This window comes from Lepidochelys kempii, chromosome 3 (genome assembly GCF_965140265.1).
Source record: "Lepidochelys kempii isolate rLepKem1 chromosome 3, rLepKem1.hap2, whole genome shotgun sequence".
Classification (NCBI taxonomy): domain Eukaryota; kingdom Metazoa; phylum Chordata; order Testudines; family Cheloniidae; genus Lepidochelys; species Lepidochelys kempii.
In genome coordinates, this window is record NC_133258.1 from 11,273,560 (window position 1) to 11,293,450 (window position 19,891).

At 44.3% G+C, this 19,891-nt stretch overlaps 1 long non-coding RNA gene across 2 annotated transcripts; it reads left to right on the forward strand.

Moving 5' to 3' along the window:
- Positions 1 to 8,990: 8,990 nt before the first annotated feature.
- On the forward strand, positions 8,991 to 16,052 carry LOC140908115 (uncharacterized). Of its 2 annotated transcripts, none has more exons than XR_012157770.1 (4): positions 8,991 to 9,063; positions 11,470 to 11,557; positions 12,948 to 13,074; positions 15,881 to 16,052. It is a non-coding gene; the product is annotated as an uncharacterized lncRNA (long non-coding RNA). The 2 variants fall into 2 exon arrangements; XR_012157769.1 differs by having other exon boundaries at positions 8,994 to 9,063; positions 11,420 to 11,557.
- The last annotated feature ends 3,839 nt before the right edge of the window (positions 16,053 to 19,891 follow it).

A 19,891-nucleotide genomic window follows, 5' to 3' on the forward strand; every position in this document is an offset into this window, starting at 1 on the left:
GAGACCCTGCAGTGTGAGCAGGAATTTTCATTACTCTCTTTCCATTTAACATCTGGTGAATCCTTCCGTCTTTAAAGTAGCTCAGCTCTTAGCCCTTTATTTTCCCACTTTTGAAAACCAAGGAAGGACATTATAAAAATCTTGGTGATGTCAGTGTGAACATTGTTCTGAATGAATGCGAATGGTTTAAGCACGAAGGTCCCTCTGTGAAGTTAACTCGGCCACATTGCAAATCTGCAGCCTGTCCTATTCCTGTTCTTTGTGACTGGAGGTGCCATAAATTATACAGGCCACTCAGGTGGTCACATTAATGTTGCAGCAGGAACAGGTCCTAGAGAAACAGTTAGGAGGGTGAGACACTTTCCCACCCACTAAAATACCAGAGAGGCCACTTGGGGAAGGAGATGTGATGCTGGGAGCTCCTTGGGCCTTCAGAGCGGGAGCCAGGGATCTCCGCTGGAGTGGCCATGCTCCCAACTGCAGGGCTACTCTCAGGGCCAATTCACTGAGCATGCCCAGAGATCTGTGCTCTCCCCAGGCAGGGCTGCTAGCATGGAATTGCCACCAGATCAGAGTCAGGCTTCAGGCAGAATTAGAGTTCCCCTGCATTCCTTCAGAGTTAGCGATCTGTCACCTAAGTAAGTCGCATTTTACCTTCAGTTGCACACGAGGTGTGTTTGATAGAACAAGCATACATGGATGTGTCATGCTTTTATGATGTATACTTGTTATAGACAGTGATTTCACCCATTTAGACACTTATAGCTATCCCCATTAAAACTCTCTAACTGAATATCACAGTAGCTACAATGGATTCCCTGTGCTGAGGTTAACCAGGGATTTCTTCACTCACCATTCAGTGACTGGGCAATTCCTCCTGTGCCTTTGATCTGAAATCAAACACCATATTAGCCCGGTTCTATCTACATCAAAAAATCTGATTTTCTTTCCTTTGTATAGGCTATTTACTGACTGATTGTCCAGGCAGGATCTCTGGGAATCTGGCAGACAGCCACTTGCTTCTAAAATCATCAGATCCTGCTTCAATGGAACCCTGAAGTGCTACTTATTTGGGCTGTAAAGAACCTTGCGAGCTGGAGAAATTCCAGAAAGGAGCTCTTGTATCACCATATAATATTTGTTACTCTTCTATTAATAAAAGCAAGCTGGTTTAAGATCCTATTACCGAAGTGTGTATGTGTTGCAGGGAGGCAAGGGGGTTGTTTCTATTATTCTTCTCCTTATGAAATCCAGTTTGTTTATCCTTTTAAAATTGAATGTAAAATGAAATACCCTAACAAAGCCCCTATCACACAAGGGTATTTATAGACTATGGTCCACACATCTCTGTAGGTATCAATGAGCTCCTGTGGGTAGATATCTATTTCGTATAGTAATTGCAAATCCTATCAGTTTGTGGTGTCACAGGAGCTGGGTACAGTCCCAGTTTGACTGTACGGTGTGTAACCCTCACCACAGTGTTCCATTGCACCTAGGCCTTCCCTCTACTTTGAAACCTCATTGTCCACAATGAGGAGAACAGAGGAAATCAGACCAAGCTGTTTTAAGCTCCAAGCCCTGATTCTGCTCCCTGTTACACTGAGTGCTGTAAATAAGGAGTAACTCTACTGAAGTCATTGAAGCTATGCTGGTATAAACTGGTATAAGTGAGATCAGAATCAAGCACATGATTGTTCAGAAAAAGATGAGAAGAACTTTACAAAAGAAAAAAGAAAAGGAGTACTTGTGGCACCTTAGAGACTAACCAATTTATTTGAGCATGAGCTTTCGTGAGCTACAGCTCACTTCATCGGATGCATACCGTGGAAACTGCAGTAGACATTATATACACACAGAGACCATGAAACAATACCCCCTCCCACCCCACTGTCCTGCTGGTAATAGCTTATCTAAAGTGATCATCAAGTTGGGCCATTTCCAGCACAAATTCAGGTTTTCTCACCCTCCCCCCCCCCCCCCCCACACACACACAAACTCACTCTCCTGCTGGTAATAGCCCATCCAAAGTGACCACTCTCTTCACAATGTGTATGATAATCAAGGTGGGTCATTTCCAGCACAGAGTGAGTTTGTGTGTGTGGTTTTTGGAGGGGGGTGAGGGAGTGAGAGAACCTGGATTTGTGCTGGAAATGACCCACCTTGATTATCATACACATTGTGAAGAGTGGTCACTTTGGATGGGCTATTACCAGCAGGAGAGTGAGTTTGTGGGGGGGGGGGGCGGAGGGTGAGAAAACCTGGATTTGTGCTGGAAATGGCCCAACTTGATGATCACTTTAGATAAGCTATTACCAGCAGGACAGTGGGGTGGGAGGAGGTATTGTTTCATGGTCTCTGTGTGTATATAATGTCTACTGCAGTTTCCACGGTATGCATCCGATGAAGTGAGCTGTAGCTCACGAAAGCTCATGCTCAAATAAATTGGTTCGTCTCTAAGGTGCCACAAGTACTCCTTTTCTTTTTGCAAAGACAGACTAACACGGCTGTTACTCTGAAACTTTTACAAAAGAAAAAGTTTTCAATTATTTCAGATGGTCCCAAGATACCAAAATGGCTATATCTGATCCTACTCTAAAGGTTCCCTGAAACTGACCTCAGCCATGGGAACATGCATCAAAAATTTCAGTCAAATCTTTTTTTAACCCCTTCAGTGTGGGGAATCTACAGTGGAAAATTGATCACAGCCTTAGGCAGAGGCTGTCTTTTCTTGATTGTCTCCATTATATGTAGGGTCACCAGACAGCAAGTGTGAAAAATCAGCACACTTTTTTGGATGGTGGGGGAAAGGAGGTTGTTGGGCATATAAGACAAAGCTCTTAATATCGGGTTGGTCCCGATAATATCGGGATGTGTGGTCACCCTAGTTATACGTCACAAAAGTCCAACAGGCTCAACTGAGAGTCAGAAGGTTCCTATTTCAAGGCTGATGCTCAATTAGAAGGACACAAACATCTTTCTGCTGTGGCTGTCATCTAGTGGTTGAGAGCCAGGAGTGCCAGTGAAAGGCACTTTAGAAGTGTAATTAGATCATGGATGATGAGCCCTCGACCTCTCCCGTTTCCAGCTGTCCAGAGCTTATCAGCTCTCACATCTTCTAAGGGCATGTCTACACAGGGGTGGAGGGGTCATTTCCAGCCCGTGTACACACACCTGTACAAGCGTCGAGTGAGCGGGTGCAAGAAAAACAGACGTGTAGCCATTGCAGAGCAAGTGGTGGAACTCGCTAACCACTCCCAGTACGATCCCATCTGAAATGTGGACGCATTCTCAGGGTGGCTAGCCAAAATTACACTCTCCTTCCAGTGTAGACATAGCCTTAGGGACACTTGGCATTAGGAGGAGGTAGGGGTGGGGTTAAGATGCTTTGGGCAGCTTCAGGGGGGGAGGGGTTGAGGCTGTTCTTAGGTGGCAGGCAGAAGTTGGTAGCTGGGGAGGTGGGGGCAGGGTTTGCCCATGCAGTGAAGAGCTTGGAGGGTGCTTTGAGGCTGGGGGCGTGCCAAGTGGAAATTACAGAATCAACTTCTTCTGTAGGTTACATGTCAGGTGTCTCATGCTGGCTTGAGGGCTTTGCAGCAACAGCCATGAATTCCACCCTGTCCCAAACACACTGGGTACATTATCTGATGAGTTTTCTTGTGTGAGCTTGTTCTGTGGGCCTGTCCCAAGGGTCTGCCATGATGCAGGTGGATGTGGTCAATGATTGATTGTTATTATGCAGCCCAGGGTATTTATTGCTCAAACCATACTTTCAACTATTATTAGTATCACCGTGATTAGAGGCCTCAATCTGGATCAGAGCCCCATTGCTCTAGGCACTGTATACGTACCTAGGAAAAGATGGTCTCTTCTCCAAATGCCTTGCAATCAAAATAGATGAGATAGATGAAGTATTATTAACCCTATTTGTCCCTGAAAAACTGAGTCCCAGAGAGACAAAGAGCCCAGATTTCTCCTTTGACCCTTTACAAATCTGGCCCAGAGTGACTTGCCCAAAGTCACACATGGAGTTTGTGGCAGAGCTAAGAACTAAGCCCTGACTTTCTCATTCTCCTCTAGTGACTGAGCTATAAACCATCCTTCCCAGCTAACACTGCAACAAAGGGAAGTAGAGTGATCCTAGGAATTACTATTTGAGCAGTGAATCATATCCTAATAGAGCAAAAGGTGGAAGAAAAGAATCCCTGTGGAAAGGATAATAGAACCATGGGCAGGAGCAGGATGTGTGTTTGGAGAGAACAAGCCTTGCCAAACACACCTGAATGCTTCCTTAATGATTCTGTTCTGGTTTCATAGCTCATCATGCTGCAACATAAAGGCATCTGACTCGGTTTCTTGGTTCACCACCAATAATACTGATAACAGTTAATGGGGTAATAAGATAAACAGCTGTATCCTCACCTGATGGTTCTTTACATTTCATTTGATAGTTAGAAGGTTGGATACATATGTTATGAGATCTCTTTGGAACCTACAGTCAGATAGATGATCAGGCAAAGTGTCATACAGGCCTTGTAATAATTTTTCAGAGGGAGTCACTTTGCAGATTTTCATTCTTCATTGGTTTCACAACATATCAGCTGAGGGTATCACCTCCTTTATTCTAAAATAATGCTTTGTTATAACTTTGCTAAAGATTAATTATATCTATAGTCTGAAGTACTTGCAATATTCTTTTTAATGAGATCACTTTGGCAATGAAACTTCCTCAAGCTGATGGCTCTGTTGCAGAATGCTCAAGATAGATTTTAATTTTCTGTACAGTTTCTAAAATTATACATTATACTGCCATATCAATTCACAGCTGGATCTACTGTATCCCTTTTTGGAATGTCTAGGCACACAGCGTATCATATAGAACGAACTGTTATAAGATGAAGTTACTTCATAGCTTAGTAAGAGTTTGTGGTTAGCTTAGCTAGTGCCTGTCGCCGTCGCTCAGTGTAACTCCTCTATGAACCACGGGCACTGCATCTGCCATTGGACATGTTTTAAGAATTTAGAACTACGTTATGCCAAGGATTCTGGCCTGTGCCTTTCGTAGTAATACAGTCCATGTTTTCTGTGTCGTCATTGCAGTTGACAAGCCCTTGTCTTGAAGAAATTACAATCTTGGTTGACATACTGGCCCCAGGGAAGCCAATGGGAGTTCTGTCATTGACTTCCATTGGGTCAGGACAAGTTCCTGAACATCTACACCAATTAAACATCATTGGCCTGATACAAAACTGATTTAAGTGAATGGAAAGAGTTCCTTTGATGTCAGTGGTCTGTGGATGAAGACCTTTGGTTCAGAGATGAATTCAGGAATCAGCTCCCCTGAGAAGTGCCTTGACACCAGACTGTGTGTGTGTGTCAGGTGTGTATCTCTTTTATACACTGCTCATCAATATTCTATGTGTTTTTAGTTTATTTTCCTATTTTTAAGCCTCCATCCCCTTACAGAGAGGGCTCAAATCCTGGTAAAATCACAAAATAACAGTAATACCACTGAGGATACTGTGAGCCATGAATCATGAGTCTGGTGGGTGAGGATATTATGTGGTGTACAGGAATTGGGTGAAATCCTTTTAAACAGCTGGAAGCCCTCTCGTGCGCTTCCCTGTCTCCTGTTACTGTAGCCACCAGAACTCTGCTGGAGCAGAAGTGTTTGTGGGTAGCCAGGCCTAGCATTTTTGTACCTAGTAATACACACATGAGAGAACAGGGTCCCAGAGCCTAGGGTCCAGCCTAAGCAGAAACGTCTACACTGCAATTTTAAACCCCACAGCCCAAGCCCCGTGAGCCCTAGCCAGGTGACCCAAGCCAGCCAAGGGTGTTTAATTGCTGTGTAGACATATCCTTTGAGTTTGTCACTATAAGGCGTGCTTTCTAATCCTTTAATCAGTCTTGTGGCTCTTCTCTGAAACCTCTTCAATGTAATCAACATCCTCTTGGAACTATGAACTCCAGCACTAGACACAGTATTCCACCAGTGCAAAATACAGAGGTCAAATAATCTCTCCACTTCCTCTCGAGATGCCCCTGATTATGCATCCAGGATTGCATCAGCTCTTTTGGCCACAGCTTCACACTGGAAGTTTATGTTCAGCTGATTATTGACCACCACCCCCAAGTCTTTTTCAGAATCACTCCTTCCCAGGATAGAGTCCCCCATCCTGTTTCTTTGTTCCTAAGAGTTTAAAGGGTTCTAGGAGCCATTTGACCCTCCCCATCCAATTTTTAAAGACAGACGTGACTAGACTCAATTGAGAGACCTGGTTCTTTCTCAGTGATCACTAGAGCTGATATCAATGATAAGCTGATCTAAGGGGGCAGTGTCATGTTGTGGAGACAGTGCTGCAGTGAAATGACAACACAGAAGAGGCAGCAACAGAGAGATTTCCACTACCCAGTGAAGTCACGAAGAACTGGGCTCGGTGATGGAACCTCAAAACACGGCAAGCAGCTGGGGGCATCAGTGACAGTGGCAGCAATGAGCCGTGGCAGAGAGGCCGACAGAGACAGCGACCGCAGCCAGCCGCGGCAGTGACAATGGCCAAGAGAGCGGCAGAGACATTGACAAGAAGTGGCACAGACCGCAGAAACAGTGGTGACCAGAGATGGAGGCATCACTCAAACCCCCCTTGCCCCAGAGGTGGGAGGTCCCCTGGACTCTGGGATGGCACTGATCTCAGATAGCAAACCATGAGTGGGAGGCACAGGGGGGAAATGGGGAGCGGCGTATTAAAGGACTTTCACACTGTACTGTGGGAAACTGAGGCAAAGGACTATTGCCCAAGATACTGCAGAGTGGGTGTTTTACTTATTGTTTGCTTTCTTTCAAGTCATTGTTGCAGCATTTTCCCAGATTTGTGCTGTATTTTCTTCTCTTAATAAACATTTAATTCTCTTATACCCACTCTCAGTACCTGCAATTGTGGAACTATTCCCTCTAAAAGGGGCCCCGAGGTGGTGGTTTTTCCCCCCAGATTTCTGGGTGGGGGCTCGAGCTGGTTCTGCTTCACAATGATAAGAAGTACCCCTGTTACTGCTGACACCACCTGGCAGAAGGGTTACAGGAGGAATAAAGATTTGCACACATGAGATCATTGAAACATACAGAGATGTGTGGACCATGGTCTATAACCACCCATGTGTGGCACTAACCCAGAAGAGGGACTTTTTAGGGTATGTTATTTTATTTCTTATTTTGAAAAAGGTAAAAGAAATGAATTTCTAAGGAACAGAACAAGAGAAACAATCTGCACTAGGGCACTCTCCAAAGCCTGCTGATGCCAATGAAGGGTCTTTCCATTGACCTCATGGGGCTTTGGACCAGGCTGTAGATATTCGCCAGGTCTAAATATACATAATGTAAGTTCTTCAAGGCAGCAGGGACTTGCCAATTACATTTCTGTAACCTACTCTGGTGCGGTGTGGATAACAGTCATTATTATTAACTGCAGCACGTGTGTTTTAAATACCACTTGGAGCAAAACAAGATTTCTACAACTCAGTACCTCACAATTCTCAGTGCTCTAAATACAGGGATGCTCTGTCTCCTCTCTGTCATGATGTCTCTTCCCTCTAGGGACCTGAGATCCTCAATGACCCTCTGCCATGAAGATCCTTTGCCTTCTCTTTGTTGTTCTTGGTGCTCCAGATTGCTTCAGGTAAGATGTAAATAAAATCTAGGGATAATATAGAGGCACATTTCTGAGCTTCGAGTTCAGTTGCCTAATTCTTTCTATTAAACTTCTTCCAGTTCCTTTTCTGAAGACTTCTAAAGCCTCAATGGGTTGCAGCCAGAAATGTGAAATTTGATAGGTGAACAGCCCTGATGCCAGGAAGGTTCCTTTGCTGCATCCATGGAAATCCATTCAGATTTGGTTAAATTCTGAACTAACAAAAATAACATTCCCAGCTGTGTTTTCCTCAGCAGAGCTTAGATGCCTGTTGCTAAAGAAAAAACCAAACTCAGCAGTCGATCTGCACCTCATGGCACCAAGAACTGTAAATACTTTCAGTTTGGAAAAGTTATAAATAATTGAAAACAGTGTCAAATGAAAGAAAGTGTCTAGTAACCTCAATTTTAGGTGTTGCTACCTGTGCCACCTATAATGTCTAACTAATTATAACACAGGGAACAAAACATTTGATTTATATTGAAGAAGGTGATAAATTTGAAGCCAATATGAAGTGAAAATTTGTAAGGTGAACTCAACTAAAATGTAATAAAGCCTAGATGGCAACAAAGCCCAATCAGCATTTTGACTGGTGCAAAAACAGATTATATTGTTATTCTTAATTGTTAGTATTTTTAAACTTATGATGCAATCCTACTAATTTACAAATGAAATGTAGAAATTACCCAGCTGCTGGTACAGTGCCATGTAGAGCAATTTGTCTAACTATTGATTTAATTGTAATAAACATTGTAAGTAATGAATGAATCAAATGACTTTATGCTGCAGCATGATGAGCTATGAAACACATACAGAATCATCAAGGAATGTGAAAGGACTTTACATGAAGAATTTCTCCTGCCTTCAAAATGGACATTTCTGCTGGCAGCTCAAACTGCTGATGGAGAAATTGTTTCTTGGGGAAGGACACAGAGTCGTGTCAAGTTGGCCAAGGACCACACCACAGGGAGGCCAACGGAAAGGGGCCTGAAGAAGTAAATTGTCGACCAGAGCTAAACCAGCAAGTGTTCGTTATATGTCCCAAGACATTTTACACAAACCTCTGTGGCCTAACGTGTCTTGCACAATCCGGGAGGGCACAAGATGTTTTGCACAAAGACCATGAAATTTTCCACAGATAAAGTTGCAAGAATTCCAATATCCTAATTATGGTTGGACATTTCAAATCTTCTCCAGAAGCAGAGGTCACTTTCTGATTGGCCCACAGCAGCTTTGCCAAGAAGAAAACAAGCCCTCGGAAACTGTATAAAACAGGCTGTTCTGTTCAAAGCCTCACTCCCTGAAGCTCATAAATCTGGATCAGAGAGACGGTGAGCAGGACTGCCATCACCTGGCTACTGAGAGCACCCTCTGTCTGGTAACTTCTAAAGTCGCTTCCCTGAAAATCACCCCATTAACTCTTCCTTTAAAGTCCTGTCTAGGGAGATGGCTGTGAAATCCAGAAAGAGAACAAGAACACAGATGTTGTAATCTCAAGAAACTACCCAGGGCTACTGTGAGGCTGAACCAGAGAACACACCTTCCTGCCAGTTTTGAGGGATAAGTAGCAGTAATACATGTGTTTTATTTGCCCAGATGAAAAGATGGTAATTTTAAAACTACCTGAGTTAAAACCATCTACAGGATAATGCCAGTTATTTGAATTCCCTTTATCTGAAAATCCTGGATATCTGAATGCCCAGTGTGCTCCCCTTGTAGTGCTGTCTTAGTTAATCAGCCACTGATTAACATTCACACTGTGGGAATGGCAATTTAAGAGATTTCTGGAGTTAGGGATGAGAAAAGGGGAGAAAGAATGAGAGGCAAGGTAGGAGAGGAGAGAAAAGATAGGGAAGAGAGAGAAAAAGAGCAAACAGACAAGAAAAAAACAGATGAAGGGGTTAAGGTGAAGAGTGAAAAGAGAAGGGTTCAAGGAGAGAAAGGACAAAGGGAGACAGGACAGGAGTTAAGGGAAAGAGAATGGGTTAAGAAGAAGAGAAACAAAGGTGGGTAGAGAGGAGGGTGTAGGAGAGAAAAGGGGGACGAAAGAAGAAGAAGAAAGGGAGCGAGGGAGTCGGGAGTAGCTACAGGAAACAGGACCCTCCTTGATACGGTTTGAGCACTTCCTGGCCTGACAGCCCCGGGCTCTTTATGCACGAGTGCAAATAGTGAGGGGCAGGGCCAGCTTCCTGCCTGGGGCTGTCAGTGCTGGGAAATTTCATAAACATGATCATCTAACCATCTTTATTCTTCTTTCTGTAACTTCTTAACTGCTTTAAATTCTGACTTGGCTAATAAAATATGTCAATGTGCAATAATTCTCCACTCCACACTTTGACAAAAAGGGGAAGAAGCTTTGAATTGGCTGGGGAAAGAAAACCATGTTGACTACATATTCAGATTGTGGTAACTTTGACTATTTAGTCACAGTGGCCATAGATACTAGTAAAATTCCAGAGAAATAGGAATCATTTAAATCAGAGGTTCTCAACTAAGGGGATGTGTCAAACTTCCTAGGGGGTAGAAGCAAGCCTTCTAATAATTATGCAGGGTCACCATGCCATTCACTCCAACCTAGCCTAGCTTGTCCCCTCCCCTGTTCATGATGGAGGCATGCCTGTGTCGAATTTGAGAGGTATTGGGGTGGCTGGTTTGAGAGTTTGAGTGAGTGACGTTGCAATCTGGCCCACAGGGTCATACCTGAGGGGCAGCCAGGCCAGATTGGAGTGAGTGGCGTTGCAACCCCACGTGCCAGGATATAAAGCCACTCTCTGAAAATTGGCCCTACTTCATGCCTATACATTTGCAATCCTACAAGTGAGCGACTTTCTCGTCTGGCGCATTGGATCACAAGACCCTCTGCGCTCTTTGAGGCTTTAACTGAGTTTTGAAAACTGGGCAGATGTTAATGTAGGCTCTTTTAAAAAGGTTACTAGGTACAACAAATGCATTAGCAATACTCGGTGCCAATTATTGTAAGTGGGGGGCGCTGGGAGGGGGATGCTAAGGTGGGGCGTGATTCTAAAAAGGGTGACAACCTCTAGTTTAAATCATTCTCTGTTTGGAATTCAGTGCTTGATAACTAATTGAATTGGCATTCTTAATACTTAAGTAACTGCTTGGGTGAGCTGCCGCAGGTATTCCCATAATTCCACTGGCAAACAACATGAATAGAAATGGATAAGAATCTGCTTTAAAGAAGTCATAGTTCAGTGTTGGTGCCAAAGTCACCTGCCCAGTGCAATACAGAGCTAAGGTAAAGTTTGCCAATGTAACAAGACTGTGATAAGACCTAGAATTAATTGATGTGATTGATTAATTCTTGGATAATGGTAACATCACATGATGATAAATTCCATAAACATGAGCATCCAACCATCTTTGTTTCGCTTTCTGAAATTTCTTAATTCTTTTCCGTTCTCTTTTTGCAAATAAAATACATAAATGTGCAACAATTCTCCAATCTGTATTTTGGCTCAGGGAAACAAGATTTCCATAATAACCCAAAATTAAGTAACTGCTTAATTACAATTATTTACGAAACATCTGTTTTTAAATTTATCTTGCATCACACAATTGTATATCTCTGAAGTCCTCCTAGGAGATAGATCTAGGATGCTGTCTAGAATATGATCATTATTATTGCTAGCAGATTGCAGAACATATACTATAATTGTCATTTAAATTAAAACAAAATCTCTAGAACTCAGTATATCATAATCCCCACTCTCCAGCAAATACAGGGGCTCTGTCTCCTTACTGTCTTGGGATCTCTTCTCTTCAGTGACGCTGAGTTCCCAGCCAACCTTCAGCAATGAAGATCCTTTACCTGCTCTTTACTGTTGTCTTCTTGGTGCTCCAGGGTGTCTCAGGTAAGATGTAAATGAAAATGAGGAATGATATAGAGGGTCATCTGTGAGCCCATACTAAAGTTGCCTAACACTTTCAGTTAGAAACACTTTTCTGACTTTTTTCTTATGAGCTTTAGTGCCCTGCCCCCAAGAAAAAGCACTGAGATTTGACTAAATTATGACCGGTAAAAAAAAAATCTAAATTTCCCTTAGTATTTTCCTCAGCTCTTGCTGCTTTAACCACCCCACCTTCTATCCATACTGCACATACTCTTCCTATAATGAGGCAATCACAGAACTGACCATCCAGATGGGACACAGACCAAATAAAGTCTGGCCAACCCCTTTCTATATTCCCTTTGGTCTAGGAGAAGATACGTAGGGCTGGAGGCCAGGAGACAATAACTTAAAATATAACTTCTGCTGCTGACAACTATTAGTAATTCTGTGCCTTTCACAGCCTGTATCATAAAGTCAGGCCTCATGTTCCCCTGAGATGTTACACAGCTGGGAACAGAACCCAGATCTCTAAAATGGCAGCCCCTCATCCCAGTGTTGTAGCCCCATTATCTCTCAGAACCTACCACAGCTATGTGCTTAGCTTTATTTCTAAAATTTTATTATCAGGGAGTGGGCCAGTGTTTGTAACCATGACAATGCATCATTTTAGGGTTCAGGTTTCGATCTGTTGGTTGTAGATAGTTTGGTGAAAACAAAACAACCTCAGTTAAAAATGTTCTAACCTAAATATTCCAAAAGATTCGGCTGTGCATATTGGGGCTGCCTTTTCAAAATGGCAGGCTCTTCACGTATAACCTAAAACTGGCAATTGGTTGTGAAGAAAGTATTCATGAATGAGTTTACAGAAAGAAATCTGTGCAGAGTCTCACAGACAGTCAGACTTTCAAACCAGAAGGGACTTTTTCAAGCCCTTCTGTTTCAAAAAGTTGTCATCATCCAACCCAGTGCTGAGCCAATTCAACCCTACTTAGGCAAATTGACTTTATCATACTGCCTGGCATATCACAATTAGAGCCAGGGGGGATCCAAAACACAGCAGCAGCCACTAAAGAAAGTGGGTGATGTAGGCAGATTTTTGTTTTCTGTCCTTAAAGGCATGGGGCAGTGAAGGACGCAAGTGCTCAGAGCTACAGTTCTCGACGCAGCAGTCAGAGAGCCAGTGCCCCATTTCAATAACTTTCTCCATTCTCTTCTTAGGGGCTACAACTGAATGTCCACAGAACTACAGCCATTTAAATAGTACTAAAGTCGTCATAAACTTTTGCACTGGAAGATATTGGGGCTGAAGTGGTCAGGTCTCAGTGAATGAGAAATGCCTGTCATCCTGGACTCCAGCCCTTATTTACCCTACTCTGCAGAATGATGATTAAGACTCTTTTTCTTTGTGCAGAATTCTCCCAGGCTGAGAGGAGCACCTTGGCGTGTGGAGAGCTTGGAGGTGCCTGCTTCCCTCTAAGATGTCCGTCCAATTCTGTGCACGTTAGAAGTTGCTATCCACAGGGCGTTTGCTGTCGAAGGTAAGTTCAGCATTCCACAAGGCAGACATTGCAGTGTGAACAGAAATACCTGTTCCTCTCCTTCTTACATCCAAGCTGTTGTTTAATGCTTTTGGAGGTTCAATGCTTATGGCACAGCCCACGTTCTAGGCCACGTGGGGGTGGGAGTGGTCCCAGAATATATTAGAATCACCCCCGTGGCTGTTCTTCCTTATATCGGCCTTACTCAGGATGCCTGTGGGCAACTCTGCAGCCTGGAGCTGCCCCACTTCTCTGCAGCGCTCAGTGTTACAGGGATTGCCACCTTAGACCCTCCAGCAACATCTCCAGCAGCACCCCAACTCCAGTGCTTGCAACAGGGACAGCAGAGCCCTCTTATGGCAGTCGTGTGCTGCTCACGCTTTGAGCGAATTCTTTGCCAGCCCCTTGTCGTTCTTTTACAGGCTCCTTCTGCTGCTGAAGCATCATATATGGGCAGGGGTTGGAGCCAAGACACCCTGTTGTCAAACATTGCTTTTATATTTTAGAGGAGTGAAATCAAGCAGAAGCAACAAAAGTCTCCACAAGAGAGTGTGGGGGCTGCATCTCCTCTGTATCAGTCTGCTGGGGAAGTGAAGGCAACAATTAGAAATGAAACAATATCTGTAACAAATGGGAAACAGGGGAAGTAGATAGTAATCAATATAAATTAGAAGTCATGAAGTGCAGAAATATGATAAAGGAAGCTAAGGACATCAGGGAGGAATCTATGGCTGGCAGGGCTAAGGACAAGAAATCATTTTTTAAAATATCAGGAATAATAGAAACCCTAACAATGGTATAGGTCCATTCCCTGGAGGTGGTAAAATCGTTAATAATGATGCAGAGCAGGCTGAAGTGTTCAATAAATATTTCTGCTCGGTATTTGGAAAAAAGCTGGATGATGTACTGATGTTACATAAGGATGGTGAACTACTGTCTAGTCCAGTGGTTCCCAAACTTGTTCCACCGCTTGTGCAGGGAAAGCCCCTGGCGGGCCGGGCCAGTTTGTTTACCTGCCGCATCCGCAGGTTCGGCCAATCGTGGCTGCCAGTGGCCGCGGTTCGCTGCTCCAGGCCCATGGGAGCTGCTGGAAGCAGTGCGGGCTGAGGGACATACTGGCCGCCGCTTCCAGCAGCTCCCATTGGCCTGGAGCAGCGAACCGTGACCACTGAGAGCCGTGATCGGCCGAACCTGTGGACGCGGCAGGTAAACAAACCGGCCCGGCCGCCAGGGGCTTTCCCTGCACAAGCGGCGGAACAAGTTTAGGAACCACTGGTCTAGTCCATTAGTAACTATGGTGGATGTTAAACAGCATCTACTAGGGATAACCTTTTTTAAATCAACAAACCTGGATATTGCACCACGGAGTCCAAAATTGCACCACAGAGTCCAAAAAGCGTTCACTGAGGAGATCTCTGTTCCACTGATTATTGTTAATACAGTAGGAAAATACCAGAAGACTGGAAAAGTGTTAATGTTATGCCAATATTCAAAAATGGCAGGCAAGATGATCCAGGTAACTATAAGCCAATTAGGTTGACAACAATCTCTGGCAAAATAATGGAAAAGCTGATTCAATCAATCAATAATTAAATATTAGGAATATAATTAATGACTGTCAAAATGCACACAAGATCTTCGTAAATAGACCTAATTAAATTTTTGATGACATGACAAGTTTGGTTGATCAAAGTAAGTTTGTAACTGTAACATGCTTATACATTTGTAAAGAGTTTGTATTTAGTACTGCACAAGATTCTGATAAAAAGACCTAGCATCATACAATTTCAGCAAAGCTCACACTAATATAATATAACAACCTCAAAATAGCTGCCATTGGGAATCATCATTGGATATGGGTGTCTCCCAGGGGTTCTGAAAGGATAGGTTCTAGACCAGGGATCAGCAATCTTTGGCATGCAGCCTGTCAGGGAAAGCTGCTGGTTGGCTGGGACCGTTTGTTTACCTGCAGCTTCCGCAGGTTCGGCCGATCGCAGCTCCCACTGGCCACAGTTCGCCGTTCCCAGCCAATGGGGGCTGCGGGAAGTGGTGCGGGCCGAAGGATGTGCTGGTGGCCGCTTCCCACAGCCCCCATTGGCCGGGGAAGGCAAACCGCGGCCCATGGGAGCTGCGATCGGCCGAACCTGCGGACGCTGCAGGTAAACAAACCATCCCAGCCCATCAGCGGCTTTCCCTGATGGACCGCGTGCCAAACCTTGCCAAACCCTGCTACACAGGATACTCACCATGGGAAAATTAATGTTATAGCTGGGACAGATTTCAGAGGAGCAATTGGGAGGGTGAGAGATTTTCCCACCTACTAAAACACCAAATATGCAGGAGATGTGAAGCTGGTAGCCCTTTGTGGTTGCAGAGGGAGAGCCAGGGAACTAGGCTAGAGTGTCCATGCTAGCAGCTGCTCATATGCAACTATCACCTGAACAGAGCTGGCCTTCAGACAGAACTGGAATTTCCCTTCATTCTTTAAGAGTAAGTTCTTTATCATCAAAGTAATTATCTGTCATTTTAGCTTCATCTGTGCACAAGGTGTGTGTGATAGAACAACTGTACCTGGATGTGAGTCGTGCTTTTCTGCAGTTAGATTTTATAGGCAGCCAGTTCACCTGATTAGACACACCTGACTATCTCCATTAATACTCAGTAACACAATGTCACAGTAGGGACCTCTTTGCCCACCACAGAGTGACTAGGCAATTCCTCCTGTGTAACTGATTTGAAATCAAACATCATATTATCCCTGTTCTGTGGGAAAATATCACAAAATCTGATTCTTTTCTTTATACAGGAGATTTTTTTGACTGATTGTCTAATCAGGATCTCTGGGAATCTGGCAGACAGCCTCTTGCTTCTAAAATCATCAGATCCTGCTTCAATGGAACCCTGAAGTGCTGCTTATGTGGGCTATAAAGAACCTTGTGAGCTGGAGAAATTCCAGAAGGGAGTCCTTGTGTCCCCCATATAAGATTTGTTATTCTCCTTTTAATAAAAGCAAGCTGGTCTGAGATCATATTCTTGAAGTGTGTGTGTATGTGTTTTGGTGGGAGGCAAGGGGGCTCTTTCTAGCATTATTCTCTTCAGAAACCCATCTTGTTTATCTTTTTTAAAATAACAAATTAAATAAAATATACTAAAGAAGTCCTTATTGCATGTTAATACCACACATGGGTGTTGATAGATGATGGTCCACACATCTCTGTAGGTTTCAATGAGTTCTTGTGGGTAGATATTTATTTCTTATAACTGTTACAAATCCTTTCAGTTTGTGGTGTCAGAGGAGCTGGGTTCGGTCACAGATTGATTGTACGGTGTTACCCAGCGTGGAACTCCATGGCAACTAGACTGTCCCTCTGTTTCAAAACTCATCATCCACATTGAGGACAGCAGAGGAAATTAGACCAATCTGCATTAAGGTCTAAGGCCTGATTCTGCTCCCTGTTACATTGACTGCTGTAAATCAGGAGTAACTCTATTGAAACCATCAGACCCTTGTGTAAACTGGTGTAAGTGAGATCATATTTAAGCACTTGATTGTCCATAAAAAGATGAGAACAATTTAGAAAAAGGAAATATTTTGTCTACTTCAATTGGTGATATGATTTCCCAAAATTCAAATGGGATCCTTCCTCGAAGGTTCCCTGAAACCAACCTCACCCATTCCACCATGCATCAGAATTCATAGAATCATAGACCAGTTAGAATCATAGAATATCAGGGTTGGAAGGGACCTCAGAAGGTCATCTAGTCCAACCCCCTGCTCAAAGCAGGACCAATCCCCAATTTTTGCCCCAGATCCCTAAATGGCCCCCTCAAGGATTGAGCTCACAACCCTGGGTTTAGCAGGCCAATGCTCAAACCACTGAGCTATCCCTCCCCCCCAGTTGTCACATAGATATTTTTTTAAGTCTTTAAATGTGGGGGATCTGCATCTGAAAGTTGATCACACCTTTAACTAGGCAGATTGTGATTGTCTTCATTGTTCTGTCACTAAAGTCCAGCAGGCTGCACTGTGAGACAGCAGGTTCCTACTTCAAGGTTGATGCTCAATTAGCAGGAGCATCTTTTTGCTGCTGCAGTCATCCAGTGGTTGAGAGCCAGGAGTGCCAGTGAAAGACACTTTAGAAATGCATGTAAGCAGAGTCAGGATGAGCTCCACCCTGACATCTGGTGGTGAGGGGCCGATCTCATTTGCATAGGCACACCCACCCCGCCTAGAATGAGGCCATTGCTGCCCAAATGGTCACTTTGGCTGCTGTGGGATCCCCAGTGTCTCTGTTATTGGAGCAGGAAGAATAAATTGTTATTACCCTGATTATGGGAACTGTGCTTGGAACTGTACTTGGCCTTTTGTTATGATGGAGGGACTCACCATCACCTAAGTAGCACTCGCTAGGCAAGGGTCATGGGTTCCAAAACTCTGTGACTTGAGAGAGGCTGCGGATAAGTATTAATGCTTAGTGGTATGGGCCCCCTAGTGAGGGCCTTACATGCTAATTGTACTTCCTCCTCTCTCCACTGCAGAATATCAGAGCTAATTTTGATTCTATTAGAAGTCTAGTTACAGGCTGCTGAGCTCACTTTGGGCTAATAGTGCACCAGCACTGAGGCTCCCCTACTACAAGCTGAACTGACTAAGAGCTGAAATCACTGAGCGTTGTGTTAAGTAGTGGGGGAGCCTGAAGATATATGGTGGAGCAGTTTGTAGGACAGCTGGAGTGCCTTGTGGACCGGCTGGTGGAGCAGCTCGTGGGACGGCGGGAGCTGCTTGTGGGCTGCGGAGTGGAGCTGAGCGAAGGAGTTCGTGGGGCGGCTGGCGGAGCGGAGCGAAGGCCTATGGAGCTGTGGGGCGGTCAGCTTCAGATCATGTAAGGTGCCTCTTACCCCCTGCCCCCATCTCCACCCAGGTTGGGAGGTAAAGCTCTGTAGATAAACTTTCGAACTCTGGGGCTGCCCTGACCAGGGACAGAGACTTTTGGGTCATTGGACTTTTGGGACTTTGGGTGATTTGGGGTTGCTGGACTCAAGAACCAAAGGGAAAAGGGCATGCCCCAATTGTTTGGGGTGGGTTTTTTGCTCATGGGTTGTGTTATGAATCCGGTTGGTGGTGTTTCCCCAACATAATGCCACATTGTTTCTCTCTATTATTAAAAGGCTTTTTGCTACACTCAGACTATGTGCTTGCGAGAGGGGAAGTATTGCCTCTTGGAGGCGCCCAGCGGGGGTGGTATATATTTGTCCCAGGTCACTGGGTGGGGGCTCGAGCCGGTTTGCATTGTGTTATTGGAATGGATCCCCTAGATATTGAACCCGACCCTTGTTGCTGCCAACTCTGACGGGCAGAAGGGTTACATGCATATAGATGATGGAATCGTGATCTCTCCCTTCCCTAGCTGCACAGAGCTTATCAACTTTCACATCTTCTAGAGGTATGTTTACACTGGGGCTTAAGGGGTCATTTCCAGTTCAGGTAGATGTACCACACAAACTCTGATGGAGCTAGCGCATTAAAAATGGAAGTATAGCCATGGAAGTGCAAGGGGTGGAACAGGCTGAGTATGATCCTATCTGAAACTCCGGACACTTTCTTGGGGTGGCTAGCCGAAATTACGCCTCCACGTCCACTGGAGACATAACTTGAAGGACGCTTGACATCTGGAGGAGATGGGGATGGGTTTAAGAGGGCTTGGGCAGCTGGGAGTGGTTGAGGCCTTTCTTAGGATGTAAAGAGAGTTGATAGCGAGCGAGGTGAGGGTCTATGAGGGTTTGTCCATGTAGTGAAGACTCCCCAGGGTAGTGTGCAAATAATGATTTAAACCATTCCTGTTTCTCTGGAATTTGATGAACACTGTCTGCTCTTAGGCAACTTTAACTATATAATCAAATAGTGGTAAAGATCATTAGCTTACAAGACAATTGACAGCTTCTTCCTCTTTTTGTGCAAGAAGCTGTCAATATCTCTTGACCACAAATCTGTAAGATTATTAGGCTTTACTCAGACTTTCTCTGTGCAATCTTTCGCTGTTGATAAGTGCAGTTTCCTGTTACAGCTATTTCTAGACTTCAACAATCTTAATCACATATTGAGTTACCACAATTTTGAAACAACAAGGATTCAATTTCTTAGAGAAATGCAAGTGTATATCACACATTTTAGCCATTTACATGGTTTTAACTCGGGTACATACTTTCAGAGGAGTATTCAGCTTTAAAATAATCAAGTTTTCATTTGGGAAACAAAACACATGTATTTTTGTGTAAGCAGAGTCAGGATGAGCTCCACCCTGACATCTGGTGGTGAGGTGTGGCAAGTTGTGGAAAGGAACTTCAGGGGCCAATCTCATTTGCATAGACACACCCACCCCGCCTAGAATGAGGCCATAGCTGCCCAAATGGTCACTTTGGCTGCTGTGGGATCCCCAGTGTCTCTGTTATTGGGGCAGGAAGAATAAAGTGTTATTACCCTGATTATGGGAATCAAGGACAGTGGAACTGTACTTGGCTTTTTGTATGATGGAGGGTCTCACCATCAACTAAGTAGCACTCGCTAGGCAAGGGACATGAGTTCCAAAACTCTGTGAAATGAGAGAGGCTTGAGATAGGTATTAGTACCTGGTGGTGTGGGCCCCTTTGTGAGGGCCTGAAATACCAATTGCAACTCTCCACTGTAGAATGTCAGAGCTAATTTTGGGTCTATTAAGAGTCTAGCTCCAGGTGCTGAGCTGAATTCACTTTGGCCTTATGGTGCACCCTCACTAAGGCTCCCACTGCTATGAGCTGAAATTACTAAGAGCTGAAATTA